At 36.0% G+C, this 17,209-nt stretch overlaps 1 long non-coding RNA gene across 7 annotated transcripts in view; it reads left to right on the plus strand.

Annotated features, from left to right (window-relative positions):
• LOC121474833 overlaps window positions 1-17,209 on the plus strand; it is a 130,642-nt gene that overhangs the window by 78,950 nt on the left and 34,483 nt on the right. For all 7 annotated transcript variants that reach the window (XR_005983544.1, XR_005983546.1, XR_005983550.1 and 4 more), the window contains one exon: window positions 2,227-2,300. This is a non-coding gene — a long non-coding RNA (uncharacterized LOC121474833). The remainder of the gene's footprint in view (window positions 1-2,226; window positions 2,301-17,209) is intronic.

Below are 17,209 nucleotides of genomic sequence, written 5' to 3' on the forward strand. Positions count from 1 at the left end.
TAAGCAGCAGAACATGAGGGACTCTGACCCAACATATCAGTTGACTTGGTCTTCACTCACTTTCTTCCACACCTTGGCTTTGTTAGGACAGGAGAATTCTAGAATCCAAGTAGGAGCTCCTCAGGTAGGGAATTGTTAAGGGTCAAAAGAAGAAATGGAATCACCCACTACTTTGGAGATTCCCAACACAGTAGCCCAGCACATTAGCTTTGAGACATAAGAGCAGAAGCAGAGATTCATAAGAAGACCAGAGCAATAGATGAGACTTCCAAGGGCTCCGACCAGCTAACAATGTCATTCACCACATTTTTTTACCCAGTGGTTCTTAGCTGTACATTAGAATCACCCAGAGAGCTTTCAAAATAAAATCTGATGCCCATCTTGTATCCCCAACCAATAGAATAAAAATTTCTGTGATTGGAACCCAGACGTATTTTCAAAGCCCCCTAGATGATTACAGTGTTCACCCAAGGTTGAAAACCATTGCCTTAGCATATCCCAAGAATGAAACTCAACACAAGAATTGTAATAAGCTTCACAAATCATGTGTAGTAATTGTTATCACTATCATCTAGGGCTATCCAATACTGCCCTTAAATTAAGTTCAGAATTGGCTGGCTGGGCCATTGGATCAGATGGGAAAAATCAGCTAAACAAAACACAATTCTTTGATGGAAATTTAGCTTTTTGCCAACCGCATGTTTGAGTATTTGTGGCCCAACTTCAAATGAAAACAGAAGTGGTTTTTTTCTAACTGAATCATGATATTCACAATATAGACCTTGACTGACAGTGCTTGTGGGCAACTGAACAACTTTGGAGATTCCTTTTTGCTTGAAAGTACACTGCGGACATTTATTTTATTCATTTCCAGAACAGGACTCTGAAAGCTGGGCTTGATTCTTGCTTTAAACAATCTGTGGGATTTGGAGCACAACCCAAAACTATCTAGATTTTAAGTTTGTTGACTCTAACTAAAATAAGTTTGGATTGAATGATCTCAAAGATTTTTTCCATCTCTTAATGTTCCGATTCAATAATATATAGTTTTCTCTCCCTTCCCAAGGCATGTGCCCTCAAATCACTTAGATTCATATGGTGATACCATTTATTTTCACTACTTAGGCCACATCTTAATGCAATGAGTTACACAATAACTTGATCATTTTGCACAGTATACAAAAAGTACCCAAAGTACTAAGCTTTTCACAAAAGACAGCACAAAGTTTAAGTGTCATCCATCCATTAAGTGTGAAAAGACATCTCCAGTAGAGACCAAGAGAATATCTGCTTTCTAATATAAACATCACTTTTCTGAAAAAAAAAAAATGTTTTAGGAGGCACTCATTGAAGGGAAATTACTGGCCCTGGAGGCAAAGATGTGATAAGATAATTATTTCTATTCTTTCATTATGGCCAAATGGTAAATAAGTCACAAATGAAATAACTTTGGCACTATTAATTCTCAAAAGCAGATTTAGGCAGAAACTTCAATAAAGCCTGAAATCAGCACTTAATTTTTCATTTTCTCTTTTCTGGGAGCCTTCAATGGAACAGTTTCAATTCTCAATTTAAGATAGGTTGCCAAAAACTGATTGAAAAAACATGGTGCATGAGAAGATGTTTAGGTAAGTTAAAAAAAAAAAAAAACCTGGATACAACCATTGCTTGAAAGTAAAATGACTTCTGCACCATACTTTATCCTTTTAATAGAAAAAGATTTCTTTCTTTAGACTTTGGAACAAATTGATACCTAAAAATATATATATTCTGCTGTTGATTAGATATTTTGAGAAGTGTAGGTCAAAGCTTGGAAGTTTAAGAACTACATTTCACATGGAAATAGTTTGCATAGTTTCCACATTCTCTTTTCTTTTCCCATTTCCCTTAATAATATTGGATTATAAAGTTATGCTGCTTTTTGTCTTCATATTCTCAGACATGGATGATTTTACCTTTAAATTGAGAAATTCGAAGAAATAAGGTTGGAAGAAGTATATATTTTCTAATCTACATTTCTCTAAGATTTCAGATCACCTTTTCCTACTTGAGTGATCAAGCTATTTCATCTGGTGTTTCATGAAATGAAATTACTATCTTAAGCTCAAAATTGATTTTTTAACTATGATAAACTTTTGAGTAAATAATTTTCATAACTACAAGGTCTTAAGGTGCCAAAAGAAGAAAACATTCCTCTCTGATTTATTCCTATTACATATTAAACAGGCTACTTGACCAGAACTGAAACCAGATGAAGAGGAAATGGATCTCCAATTTGAAGTGTGATAGTTGCTTAAAAGGTAAGTTTTAATTATTCTAATCTGATTTGAATCCTTTTGAATGTGGTTTGTTAAATTTAGAACTGGGTTGAATTAATTTATGTTGGATTGAACCGTTTTGACCTATTTTCTCACAGTCTTGCCTTGTTCAGTGCCTGCCTGTCAAATAAGACAATGCGCTGTCTGCAAGAGTGGCACACAGGCATGGAAATATAGACATGATATCAAAAAGAGGGAGAAGGTCAATATTAACTATCATTTTGTAGAGAGATTATGTGAAATGTAAGGGATGACCAGAATTTGGGGACCAAAAGTCAAGTCAGGAAACCAGAGATTGCATGGACCTTTTCTAAACCCTTGACACAATCCAGGTTCATTGAGCAAAGCAGGGACATTACAGGTGACACCTGTAACACTTATAATTCCAGAGGAAGGCTCTGTTCTGCTTCAGGGTATAGAAAACTCTTCCAAGTACTTCCTCTGAAATGAAGACATGAAAAGGAGCCCAGGGTTCAAACAACAGTTTTGAGCATGCTGTACAGCTAAATGCTTCCCATAGGAAGTGTGCTGTTTTGTCTGAGTTCAATAATGTCCTAATAAAGAGTAAGCTGGACCATCATGGTCAGTCTACCACCAGTGTCAAGAACTTGCAATGGAAGGGAATCGGAAATAAATGTTAACAATATCATTCCCCAAAGCACGTAGGAATCAGAAATGCATGTGGTTTCTTAAGCATGCTTGATTCAGAAGCATCTGAGATCCATGTTAACCTGGTTTAGCAAAGTGAGTAGTGACATAGAAGAATGCCAATGTCCCTTCACTATATATTTGAGTTCTGCAGCTCTTTCCAGTAGCTCCAGAGCTCTGCTGGGCAGCTTTGGCAGGGAGTCTATATGGTAGCACCACCATCCCTATTGTTTCCTCAGTTTCACAAAGGTCCACCACTTAGAACAAAGACCTCAAGGGGTACCTGGGTGGCTCAGTCCATTAAGCATCAGGCTTTTGGTTTCCACTCAGATCTGATCTCAGGATCTTGAGCTGAAGTTCCGAGTGGCCCTCTGTGCTCAGCAGGGAGTCTGCTTGGTTTTCTCTTTGCCTCTCTCTCTCTGCCTCTCCCCACTGTGTTCTTTCTTACATGTGCATGTGCGCGCTCTCTCTCTGTCTTTCTCTCTGTCTTTCTCTCTCTCTCTCTTTGGAAGAAATAAATAAATCTTAAAAAAAAAAAAAAACAACAAAGACCTCAAAACCTGTTTAAGTCAGTTAGGACTATTTTGAGATAAGCTCATTCAAAGTTTGAAATGTTGAACTAAAATATTAACTGTAGCTATTTCTTTTTTTTTTAATTTTTATTTATTTATGATAGTCAGAGAGAGAGAGAGAGAGGCAGAGACACAGGCAGAGGGAGAAGCAGGCTCCATGCACCGGGAGCCCGACGTGGGACTCGATCCCGGGTCTCCAGGATCGCGCCCCGGGCCAAAGGCAGGCGCCAAACCGCTGCGCCACCCAGGGATCCCAACTGTAGCTATTTCTTAAAAGACAATCCTAAATCTGTTGTTCTTAAATAAATAACTACTTCTGGGGAGGTATTATAGATTATATTGCTGAAATCTTATCTCAAAGAAGGTAATCATTAATTCAGAAATTAATGAATTGGAGATAATATTAAATGCATAATTCAAATAGCTGCATTTCTGGCCTTCTCCTACTGAACAACAGGACTTATCAAATTTGTTCAAATTTCAAGATCTTTCTAAACCACATTTGTTCTTGTATGTCGCTTTCAATATGATGTTTACCATCTGTTGCCTGTTTATAGGAAATACATGCATGTGGCACTGCTTATGTCCAACACGTAGGCTTACTAAAACAGGTTTCATCAAATGAGAATCAAGTCAAGGTGAAATTTTATTCAAGGACATTTGTTCATTTCCAGTCATATTGCTTGTGACATAATTATAGCAGGTTGATCAAATAAAATGATCTCAAGCTATTCCAAGCAGGAAAAATCTTGGCCATTGTTCATATCTCAGTAATATCAATTCCACTTGAGAAAAGTTCAAGGTTTCTTGCTTAAAGAACTAAAACAAAACCACTGACTTCAAGGCTTAAAATTAGTCATAGATTTTTGAGACCCAAATCAGTGTGTGCCACTTGTGTTACATAGTAGAGATTGGGAGAGAAATCAGATTTTTAAGAACTTCACATATGTGAAATAAACAGCATAACTTTGTAAAATGAACTGGTAATGGCACAGAGATAATTTAAATCTAGTGTACAAATTGGGAGGGTCTATTATGTAGAATGATTTCTCTTTTGAAAATGGGAGTAAGAGCTAATTGTAAACTTTAGGGGCTTTTTCTAAACTGAACTTTCATTGTCTTCTTTCCCTTTGCCCAAAGAAACTAGTGCTAAGTACAAAGAAACTAGCAAATATTTGAGTATGTGTTAAAATAAAGGTTGCATCAGTCATATGTTTGGGAAATTATTGGGTTCACCTTTGCCTGGCTGGAAGTGTCAACTGGGGTCATGATCGGCAGAAAACAGAAGGGAGCTTGATGGCCAAAAACTCAGGTCTCTGCTCTCCTGAAACTATCCATCCGGGAGTCTCAAAGCCCAGAAATCCCACCAACACACTCCCAGCCTAACGAGAAAAATGTAGCCAGGAGCTCAGGGAATGTATGAAGCAGCCTCAGCCCGAAGGGTCCCAGTTAATCCCTGGGTTCTGTCCTCGTATATTATTCTAACCCTTCTTACTATATTCTCTAATCTAATTCATATATTCTATATTATGAATTTAGTTTGTTCCTATGCTACATTATTTTCTTTTAAATGCAAAGTTTTATTTTCTTTCATCTTTTTGTTTCAAATCTTTATTGTCTCATCTCTTTCACCATATTTTTTTTTAAATTAACTTTTATTGGTGTTTAATTTACCAACATACAGAAAAACACCCAGTGCTCATCCCGTCAAGTGTCCACCTCAGTGCCCGTCACCCATTCCCCTCCAACACCCGCCCTCCTCCCCTTCCACCATTTTTTAACCCTGATTTTTATTTTTGCCCCTTTATAGTGCTTACTTCATACCACTTTATCTTACTGTTTCATTTGATTATGTTATCTTGGTTATTTTTATCATCTACTTTAAGATATCATTCTTGTTTTCTTTTAAATATTACCCAACTTTTGTAAGTGGCAAGCAGAAATACTGGCTAAAAGGCTGCAACTAGGAGGTCAATCTAGGCCCCTAAGTAGGGAATGTTGACAGATATTTTTCCCTCTTAGGGGTTTTACAATATCTCTTCCAGATCTCCATGATTAATTCCTGAATTCCCACCCAATATAAATCTTCTGATTGTGAAATCAGTCTGAAAAGAGAGTTTGACTACCATCATGAGCCCTCTATGCTAAGCAACCCAACCAGCATACAAGCCAAAAAATATCCCCTCAGCATCAGGATAATATGCCCCTGTGGACAGTACACATGAAAAACCAAATTACAGTGGTCATCTTCTCTCACAAATTAGCCAATCCATTTGAGGAAACTGAGAAAACTTCATGATTTATATAAAACAGTTGGACTCTGAGTAAATTCTGGGGAAAAACCACAATTTACCATGGAAAAAATGCTGCAGGACTTGAGACCAGAAGGCAGTCAGGCAGTTCCATTCAAGGAAAGAAGCTGGCTCACATTCTTCGGCCTTCATTCCATTTTTCCTCTATAAGTAGAATGGCTTCATTGTTTTTCTCTTACTGCTTCAATAACAGGATCATTTAGAAAAATCCAAATGAGATAAAGTTCTAAGCAAGAAAGTGAAACTCACTTGGTATCCCACCACACTGAAATAATCACCATTAACATTTAGTGTCCATCTTTTCATGGGTCTCCTTATGCACAAATACCCATGGACATACGTCATTTTAGATAAATGATATTATACCTTACATGCTTTTTAAACATGACGTCTGTTTTCTTATTATTTCCTTCTTTTATTTTTTGGTTTGTCTTATCCTTTCCCATTTCATTCTATTCTCCCGACTTCTATACACATTCCTGACCAGCAGCCCATGTTAAAAACTCATTTAAAACTTATATGTTTATATGATCATAAACATATATACACACACGTGTGCATACACATAGACAAACATATATCTCAGGAAAGGCTAGGTTATGCTGCTGTAACAAATGACCCCAAAATATAAATAGCAATGATTTATTTCTTGATCGTGATATATTTCCATTTTAAATCAGCTGCATTCCTACTTGCAGTTATCTGTACTTCTAGATCCTGGCTGATGAAGGAGGTTTTGCAGTTGTGGTGGCAGAAAGAAAAATAATATGGTGATGCCACTGAGCTAAGACATAGGCAAGAGGTACCCTGCTCTCGTCCATGCTCTTTAAGAAGCACTGACCTGGCCCTTCCTGACATGTGCCTTCTAATGGGGCAAGCAGTCTGAAGGGTCAAAGGGCCAGGCGCCCTCTACATTCCTCTGCCTTCCCCCACACCAATCTGGACTGTGCTACAGGCACTAGGATCCCAGAATTCCTGCCCAAATGGGCTCCATGAAGGTCTCTTCCCTGAATTCATCCCTCTAAGGGCAGATAAGATTGCAGGGGAATGTACCTCTTGCCCAGGACATAGCCAAGGATTAGATGTTTGTGAGGAATGACTGGAGTATTCACAGAAATGAACTCAAGTGTGGTATGGAACAGATGGAAATTAAGAGCCCTACTTTATTCTATTTCAAGAGGATAGTCAGTGTGTAGTCCAACTTAATAAATAAACCATATAATTTTCTCTGAGTTAAAATATACTTTTTTACATGTAATGGGGATCACTTCTTGATTCTCTACTCTATTGATCTGTTTTTCTATGTGTATGCCAAAACCACAATAATTTCATAGGTTGTTCTATTCTGTATTCTAATAAGTAGTATGGTAACTCCCTTATCATTAATAATTTTTCCTTTTTCCAAAATATAATTAGCTATTCTTGGGTATTAATTTTTCCACATATTTTTTAAAAATCACTTTATGCAATCTGTTACAAAAAAACTCTGTTGGGATTCTAATAGGAATTACATCATATCTATATACTTGTATAACACTGATGTTTTTATGTTATCAGGAAGGCCTTCCAAGAATAAGTATGCCTTCTACTAAGATTAATTTTTATTCTGAATTTTAATAAAATTCTTTACAACTGGCTCTGAATCTTTCTAGTTAAAGTTACTGCTAAGTATTTTTGTATTTTTCATTACTACTTTGAATGAAATGTTTTCCATTTTTTTTCCACATTGCTAACATAAAGGAAACTTTTTTTAAAACATTTTCTTGTGTTTTTTGTTTTGTTTTGTTTTGTTTTTTACATTTATTAGGGCCATCGATACAATGGCAATAGCTGTCAACCTAGTCTCTGACTTTAATTGAAAAATATTTTAGAAAATCACCATATAGAAAAAATGTTAGTTCTTGGTTTCTGGTGAATGATCTTTATTTCACTCAAATTATTTTTTATTCTTTCTCTACTTTATTTTTTAATAGTTGCTGAATTATAGTCCCTTCTGGTTCTTTTACTGCATTGTATTATATAAGGTCAAGTTCACCTCTGAGGAGCAGATAACCAAAAGTAGTAGTCACCTAAAACATGAAGTTTATTTTTCTGTGTTGTATAAATATGTTAAGTCAAGGACTGATATGAAAAACCCACAATCATTGGGACTTACTTCTATCCTATTATTCTGCACCTCAACACCTGGTGTTACGTTGCCTTAGGGTCAAGCACCATGTTTTAACTCCAGCCATTAGGAAGATAAAGATTCAAAGGGCAAGTTTCCTTCTTTTGATAAGCCTTCTCCAATTTTTTGCTTGCATTACACTAGTCAGAACTTCATCAGATGGGCATACCTAAATGCTAGGAGCCTGGAAAATATAGTCTTCCACTCTGTTTTTCCTGCCTTTTGTGGTTTTAAATGAATATTTTATAGGATTCCATTTTCTCTCCTTTCTTAGCATATCATTTTTTTTCTTTTTACTTTTCTTTACTTTTTTTGGTGGTGGCCCTGCAGTTTGTAACATACATTTAGAACTAACCCAAGTCTACTTTCAAATAGCACAATACCACTTTGCAGGTAATGTGAATGCTTATGATTACAAAATAACCCTAATTCTTGCTGTCTGTTCCTTGTATCATTGCTATTATTCTTTTCACTTACATATAGGACTACAGTAGCATATAAATATATATACACACACAGAAGATATCTACACCAACATACACAATGAAATACATCACTGATATCATTATTTTGAGCAAACTTATTTGTTAGAGCCATTAAAAATAAAAGGTTTCATTTTACCTCCATGTATTTCTTCTTCAGTGCTCATCCTTTATGTAGATATGAGTTTCTGACTTTTATTATTCTTTCTCTAAAAAACTTCTTTTAACATTTCTTGAAAGGTGGGTCTACAGGCAACAAACTCCCTCAATTTTTATTTGAGAAAGTCTCTATTTATCCGTCACTTGTGAATGATAATTTCACAGAATTCTAGGTTGGTGGGGTTTTTTGTTTTATTTTTTTTTCCTCTCTCAACATCTTAAATTTTTCACTTACTCTCTTCTTGTTTGTACTTCTTGCTTCTGAGAAGAAATTGGATATTATTATCTTTGTTCCTCCATAGATAAGGTATCTTTTTTTTCCCTTTCTAGCTTCTTTGGGGATTTTTCTTTCTCTGATTTTCTGTAGGTTGCAACTAGAGTGCAAAATAGGAGTAGTTTTTGGCATTTATCCTACTTGATGTTCTGTAAGCTTCCTGGATCTGTGGTTTGGTCCCTGGCATTCATTTAGGGAAAATCTTAGTCATTATTATATCATATATTTCTTCTGTTTCTTTTTCTCTTCTCCTCTGGTATTCCCATTATGTTACACCTTTTGTAATTGTTCCACAGTTCTTGCCTATTCTGTTCTGTTTCTCAGTCTTTCTTCTCTTTGCTTTCCTACTAACATAACCTCAAGCACAGGGATTCCATCCTCAGCTGTGTCCAGTCTATTAATAAGCCTGTTAAAGGCATTCTTCATTTCGGTGAGTGGTTTGTTTTTTTTTTTTAATCCTGGACTTTTCTTTTTTTTAAAGATTTATTTATTTATTTATTCATGAGAGACACAGAGAGAGAGGCAGAGACACAGCCAGAGAGAGAAGTAGGCTCCTTGCAGGGAGCCCAATGTGGGACCCAATCCTGGATTCCAGGATCACTCCCTGAGCAGAGGGCAGATGCTCAACCACTGAGCCACCCAGGCGTACCTCGATCAGTGGTTTTTTTTTTAATCTTTATAATTTTTGTATTTTCTTATAGTTTCCAGCTCTCTGCTTACACTGTTCATCTGTTCTTACATGCTACTTGTCCAATAGAACCCTTAGCACATTAATCATAATTATTTAAAATTCCAAGCCTGATTTCAACATATGTATCTGCCATGTCTGGTTTTGATGCTTGCTTTGTCTTTTCTAATTACAGGCAGTTTTTGTGTTTGTTTGTTTGCCTTTTGGAATGCCTTATAATTTTTTCTTGAGCCAGAAATACTGAGTAAAAGGAACTATTATAAGTAGGCTTTCAGAAATAAGGGAAGGGGGTAGTGTTCTACAATTCTGTGATTAGGTCTCGGCTACTGTGCCTCTGGGCTGTGAACTTCACAAGTGTATCTTAGTTTTTTTTCTCCTGCTTAGGTGTGTCAGGATGGCCTTAGTGGGCAGGTGTTGGATTTTTCCTCTCTTCCAGATCTGGTAGGCTCTGGTTAACTAGTTTCCTGTGAGTGGAGCCCTTGTTAAGAACAGCGTGCTCTGGGCCACCTGGGTGGCTCAATCGGTTGGGCATCTGACTCTTGGTTTCATGCCATGATCTCATGGGAGGGAGCCCCCCATCAGGTTCTGAGCTCAGTGAGGAGTCTGCTTGAAGGATTCTCTCCCTTTGTCCCTACATCAAGTGCCTTCTCTCTCTCTCTCTCTCTCTCTCTCAAATAAATAAACAAATCTTTAAAAAACCTTTTAAAGAAAGAGTGCTCTGGCCAATTTCAAAATGGTTCCTTTGCTCTTCCCCCTGCCAAAAGCATACGGGAATTTTTCTCTGATATTTACTCTAGGAACCTGGCAAAGCTCCTAGAAGTAAATCTCACAACATTGCCAATGGTGGGGTGGAGGAGCTATAATTCAGTTAACCTGGAGTTTTTTACTCTCAGATATGTCCTCACTGAACCTCTAGCAGTTCTACTATAGCTCAGCACTGGTTCCTGCAGCCAGCTCTACTCGTGAGTCTGCTCAGTTAAGTGGCAGCATCCTTACTCACCTGGCTCTCCAATCAGGGACTGCTGTGTGCTCTGTGACCTCCCATCTCTTATGGATCCAAGTATAGTTGTTAATCTTTTAGCCTGCTACTTGTCAGGATAGAGTAGCAACCATCAAGTTCCTTACATGTGGAAACAGCCATTGGAAGTCTGAAATACATTCTTTATTCTGAGAAACCACATACTCAGCTAAAATTGAGATTTTTTTTATCACCATTGAACTTGTGAAGAACAGGTATTAAGGTACAAATGACAGCTACTTTCACAGTTATTTACTCCATGGCATTTGGATTTCTAGTCTTTAAATTGCTCTATGAAAATTATGAGGATAAAAGTTATTTAGTCATATCATATTATTTTCAATATATCTCCCTAAAATATAAGTACAAAATAGAACCCAAGAGTATAAAGTATGAATATGCCATTCCCCAAAAAGGTGTTGCAATATTTGTTTAAGTTCTTTTATTAAAAAGATACCAGGATGACTTGGTTTTATGATTTAGTTCCACCTATACTTCAAAATATAAAAGCAAACATGTGGCACCTGGGTGGCTCAGTTGGTTGAGTTTGCAGCTCTTGGTTTCAGCTCAGTGTCATGAGACCGAGGGTCATGAGACTGAGGGTCATGAGACCAAACCCTGAGTCAGGCTCATCTCTCCCTCCCACTTTGTCCCTTCTCCCACTCTCCCCTACATGTTCTCTCTAAAATAAATAGATATATAAATAAAATCTTTAGAGATTTTAAAAATTAAAAAATAAAAAACAGACAATTCAATGTCTATGTGTGTTTATATCATTACAGATCATAAAAAATGAAATATTCCCAAATCATTTGATAAAGATATTATTTTAATACTAAAGAAAAGCCTGTGAGAAATTAATAAAAACTGTAGCACTATCTCACTTATAAATTTATATGCAAAACTTTTAAGTAAAATAATTATAATATCCATAAGAAAGGTATTGGTTTAGGAAACATAAGGTGCTCCCACTAGGAATTTGTCAGGTGTAACTTACCATGATTCTTAGAAAACCAGATCACCTGAAGGCTGGAGTGAATATGGAGTAATTTAAGCCATAGCTCCCACTATAGAGCTCCCATTTCTCTAAAAACTTTGGAAAGTGGACCCTACTCCTCAACTTTTAATCATATTACTTAACTGCTGTAAGCCTCAATTTCTCCACTTATAAAATTGGAATAATAATCATATTCTTTGAACAACTTGCTAAGATCATTTATGTAAGGTATCTATTATATATTTGGTTATGATGAGTGATCACTAGTCTCACATGGCAGTTTTCCATTGTCTATACCATAGAGAAATTTGTAATGCAAAGGCCTATCATATTAACCTATCTAAAACCATGTGCCAATAGCAAATTAATTCTATATTTCAGTTTTGAGTTTAATTACTTTTCTGGTTTTATGAGTGAAACACTTGGCAAATTGGGATACCTATTTTTAAAATGTTTTTTTTTACTTCACTTAGGAATTTCTTACCTTTTCCCCAAAATTTCAGGCAGCTTATAAGAGTGTATGAAATGCAATAGCAAAAAAAGTATACATAGAAGTTTTTTTAAATAAAAAAGTGACATTAAAAGGATAAAATAGGGATGCCTGGGTGGCTCAGCGGTTGAGCGTCTACCTTTGACTCAGGGCATGGTCCTGGAGTCCCGGGATTAAGTCCTGCATCAGGCTCCCTGCACGAAGCCTGCTTTTCCTTTTGCCTATGTCTCTGCCTCTCTCTCTCTCTCTCTCTCTCTCTCTCTCTCTCTCTCTCTGTCTCTCATGAATAAATAAATAAAATCTTTTTAAAAACAGGATAATGGGGATCCCTGGATGGCTCAACAGGTTAGTGCCTGCCTTTGGCCCAGAGCCTGGTCCTGGAGTCCTGGGATCAGGTCCCACATCGGGCTCCCTGCGTGGAGCCTGCTTCTCTCTCTGCCTGTGTCTCTGCCTCTCTCTCTCTTTGTCTCTCATGAATAAATAAATAAAATCTTTAAAAAAATAAAATAAAAAAGGATAAAATAAAATCATGAATCATTAAAAATAAAAAGACTGCATACCATAGAGTCCTATGAGCTTGTTGTAGTTGGGCCATGTACTTTGCTACAAAACGTCTTGCAAAAAGTTCTGCAAGTTATTAAGCTTCCGTTCATTTTGAAACTGGATTTTCTACTTCAGTTCCTATTTTTTTATCTTTGTGGGTCCTCAGTCATACATCTCTTATAAAGTATATGATTATGTTGATGTCTGATATCAATTGAAAGGTCTTATAAATTCTGTATATATTCGGTTCCAACCTAATTTTGACTTCTTTTAAATAATCAGAATAGAATTATTAATGACATTTCCCCAAACTACACAAATGATTGGGGTTTAGAGGGTTGTTCTATTGTGGACCATTTTCCTAGGGGTAACTGTGAGTTAACTAGAAAAACATTTAACTACTGAGACTTGGAATTATAGCAATTTGAATGGTAACATTTAACTACTGAGACTTGGAAATATAGCAATTTGAATGGTAACTAATAGAAACCTTATTTATATTTTCAACCAAGACAAATGGGTCACAGAAGGTTTAATAGTGAACTTGTCTTTGCTTACTCTCCCCCTTGATATGTATGTTTCTCAGGCATGTTAAAGTGACTATTGCTCATTCAGTCTGAACTTCACTAAAGCCACCTCCAAGTCTAAGAACATAACTAGAATGCCTAGATTTTTAAGAATTGGGATGTCTCTGATGTGTCAAGGGACCCTCAACAAACCACCTTTGGATGTTGGGTGGATTCCCTGGTGACTTCCTGAGAGAGGTTTCTGCCTTCATCAGTGTTCTACATTAGGATTCAGCAGGTTTTAGGTGCAATTCTCCTATATCTATACTCTTAACCATAAGAACCCTGCCAAGAGCCTCATAAGACTGCTTTCAGCTTTCACTTAACCAACTTTAGCCTTAATTATGGAAACAGAATTTGAATATGGAGTAAGAGAGCTTAATGTAAGATCCAACTCTTTTTTTTTAAGATTTTATTTATTTATTCATGTGAGAAACACACAGAGAGAGGTAGAGACACAGGCAGAGGGAGAAGCAGGCTCCATGCAGGGAGCCCGACGTGGGACTCGATCCCGGGTCTCCAGGATCACGCCCTGGGCTGCAGGCGGCTCTAAACCGCTGTGCCACCAGGGCTGCCCAGAGCCAACTCTTAATGCAGCTGCAAAATTTGCGTTTAAAACCAATGGAAGAATGGCTCAGGCAGAAATGGAATCCAGACATCAAATTTTAAAGATAACTTTGCGTTCACTTTCCTCTTCACCTTATAACTTAAAGAACTAACACTCTAATGTTGTTTTGAAGCAGAAGTTGGCAATTTTTTTTTCTGTAAAAGGATACATAATATTTTAGGTTTTGCAGACAATACTGTCTCTGTTGCAACTACTCAGCTTTACCATTGCAACACGAAGGCAGCTGTAGACAATACCTAGATGAGTGGGCATGGCTGTGTTCCAGTAGAATTTTATTATCAGTTTGGAAGACCAGATTGGACTTGCCAGCAGTAGTTTGTACATCCTGACTTTGGAAAAACTGTGTCTTTACCTTCCAGTCACAAAATTGATTTGTATGTTTTTAATAAGACAGATTTGTCATTCAGAAATATTAGGTGACTTGCAATTATTTGTCACCAACATATTAAATTGTTTAAAATATTAACTCTGAATTCTCTAGACTCCCTAAGCTGGCATGATTACCATTTAATGATATCTGAAACACACTGCAAATTTCATAAGAAAGAAATTATATCAGATAATGTTGAAAAAAGAGGCCTAACTTTTCATACTATAAGGATACAGAAATTCTTCTAATGTAATGTACAGAATGTTTTTTGCACTTCAAGTTCAGGAGAGTAGTTAAAGAATAGTTCAAAACAGTAGTTAAGTACAGCTACAAAATCCAGGTATGGCTGAATTGACACTGAATGATGGGGGCTTCTTCTTTAGCCTGACTGCTCAGGATAGAATATCTAATGGAGCATGTAACCAACATTGGCTGTTACTGTGACATAATTGTGGTAAGGACAAAACAGTTTATAGGTAGACACATGTAAGATCTTACCATACTTTTATTTTACCAGCTCATTTGCTTGCTCCATGCTTTTTTGAGACAAGCAATCTCAGGGGAGAAAAGACAGAGAGCATTACCTAGTTATGAAGCATCTTCAAATGTCACTCTCCCCTTCCATAAACATCTCTAGTAGCACTAGAACCATATTTCCAAAAAGATTTTTCTGTTCATAAGGAATATTTTGTGATTAGATGCCCAATTAATCTATTACAGTATAGCTTTGTGAGGCTCAAATGTCTTTCACTTTGCTGTTATACCTCTGAGTAGGCCAGAGCTTTTTAATATTTAAAGAGTAAGAAGAGACTTGGGATGTACACAGAGGAAACACCATATTCTTTCATATATTGTTGTTGCATGTCAAGTCAAAATGATTAAGACATGATATTCATGAAACAACTTTTCTTCTAAATTCTTGAGTTACATTTTCATTTGCCTTATGGCTCTGCTTCAAGTTGTGCAATTTTTTTCATGTTTTATGTTAAAGATCGCCTTTTCATGACATGTGTACCCTTTGAATATTTATAAACTGCTACTATACTCTCAATTCTTCATCTTTAAGCTGGATTCATATTTTTATGGTATGTATCCTACAATAGAATAGGAACAACTAAATGACATAGTACTAACCTGACTCATTTTTTGTTGCTAGGTTCTAAAATCCTTCATCTCATTCCAACAAGAAAGCTTTTAACTTTCTACCAATTCCTATCCATTAACTCTCTCCTTTAGTTCTTGATCCCCTCAAATACTGACGATTCATGTATTCTGAGGCAGCTTGGAAGAATTACAATATATAAATACTGGAAGAATCAGATTCTATGCCAATAGTTGTAAACTATAGATGCACAGTGATTATTTTCAGAAATAGATGTAGGGAATGTCCACAGATGTTTAGAGTTTGGTCTCTTTGCAAATGTCAGATTTGAGTTATGTTGGAAATAAACAAATATCAGTGCAACCAAGCAATTAAGACATTTTTCTGTTGGTTATGTTAATACCATGCTATTGTCTCCAAATCAGGTGTTTGAAATGTATTATTAACTTCAAGATGGGATATTGGCCAAAATAGTAAGCACAAATTCACTTAGTGAAAAATAATACCAATATGTTGATTGTTAGGTATAAGATAATGCTTATGCTACATTTCAAAAAGCAAGAAAATGATAGCTTTCATTATAAGAAAATAATACTACCTGCAATGAATAATGTCTCTTTTGCATTCTCCCTCAAAATATAAATATAAATTAACAGCCAGGTCTGAGATTAGAAGAATTACATGGACTAAATTTCATAAATCCAAAGTGTACTTATCTCATTTACCAATTTAATGCTTTGCTTCTCTTTTGTGGACTATTTTGATCTTTTCCATGTAGAGTGGATTTTAACATTTTTAAATAGTGTTGTCGGTTGAAATCTCTTTCTTTATAAGTACTCAAATTATTATTCTTTCATAAATATAGTCACTAAACACCTGAGAGATGCAATTATTCATAACTTATTTCTATTTAACTTATTTCTTGACCTCTACTAGATGACATTGACTATGTCAAAGTGAAAATACAGATATATGTAAAAGGAAAAAAAGTTTTGAGGAAGGTAGAAAAGAAGCAAATTTAATCTAGGAAGTTCATTTTTAGCATTAAAATACTGAATAGCCTACTAGAAAAAAAAGTGTCTTTTTTTTCCCTTTATGGTACATAATTTAATATTTTAAAGCAACTTAACTTTGTTGGACTGTGCAAAATAGCACTTGAGCTTTCCAGCTCATCAATTCCTAATTTTTGTATGTGTGAAGATACTGATGTTACACAGTACATATCCAGATGTTGGCACTATTTCCTATTGTTAACATGGACAACTGATTTATAGTTATTTATTGCCATTAATTTGCTACTCAAAGATTTTGTCAATCTAATTGATGACTCAAGATATCTGAACTAAGCTTTTCCCAAGAAAACTGTCTCCTAATTCCTAATGCTTTGACCTCAAGAATAGTTAAGAAAAAGGCTGCTGTGATGTATGCAGGGGATTTACAAGTCTGTTAGATGTCTTCTTCAAAGGGAAGAACTGTCAAAACACAAACCAAAACATAAACATAGGAAATAACAGGAGATTTTTCTGCAACCCAAATGTCTGCTGCACAATGCCCCATTAATTTGATTTACCACTTCACTCCAAACAGATCCATGTATTTTGGAAATAAAAAAGTCCTACCTATATTCTCAAAAAATTTAATGAGCCATGGGGAGAAAGGATGGAGAACTTCATTTTGTAGATCTATAATTCTGCTTTTACACCTGCTATTTCTCTTTAGTCCCAATACAAACTTGAAGTACACCTTTTTTGATTTATACAAAACAAAAGTAAATAATCCAACACAATAAGAATTTGAAGGCATAATAACCTGCTAAATGATTTCTGAAATAGAGAGCAGAAAAGGATATATGTTCCAGCCATAAAATCAATTTAA

This window comes from Vulpes lagopus, chromosome 13, assembly GCF_018345385.1.
Source record: "Vulpes lagopus strain Blue_001 chromosome 13, ASM1834538v1, whole genome shotgun sequence".
NCBI lineage: Eukaryota > Metazoa > Chordata > Mammalia > Carnivora > Canidae > Vulpes > Vulpes lagopus.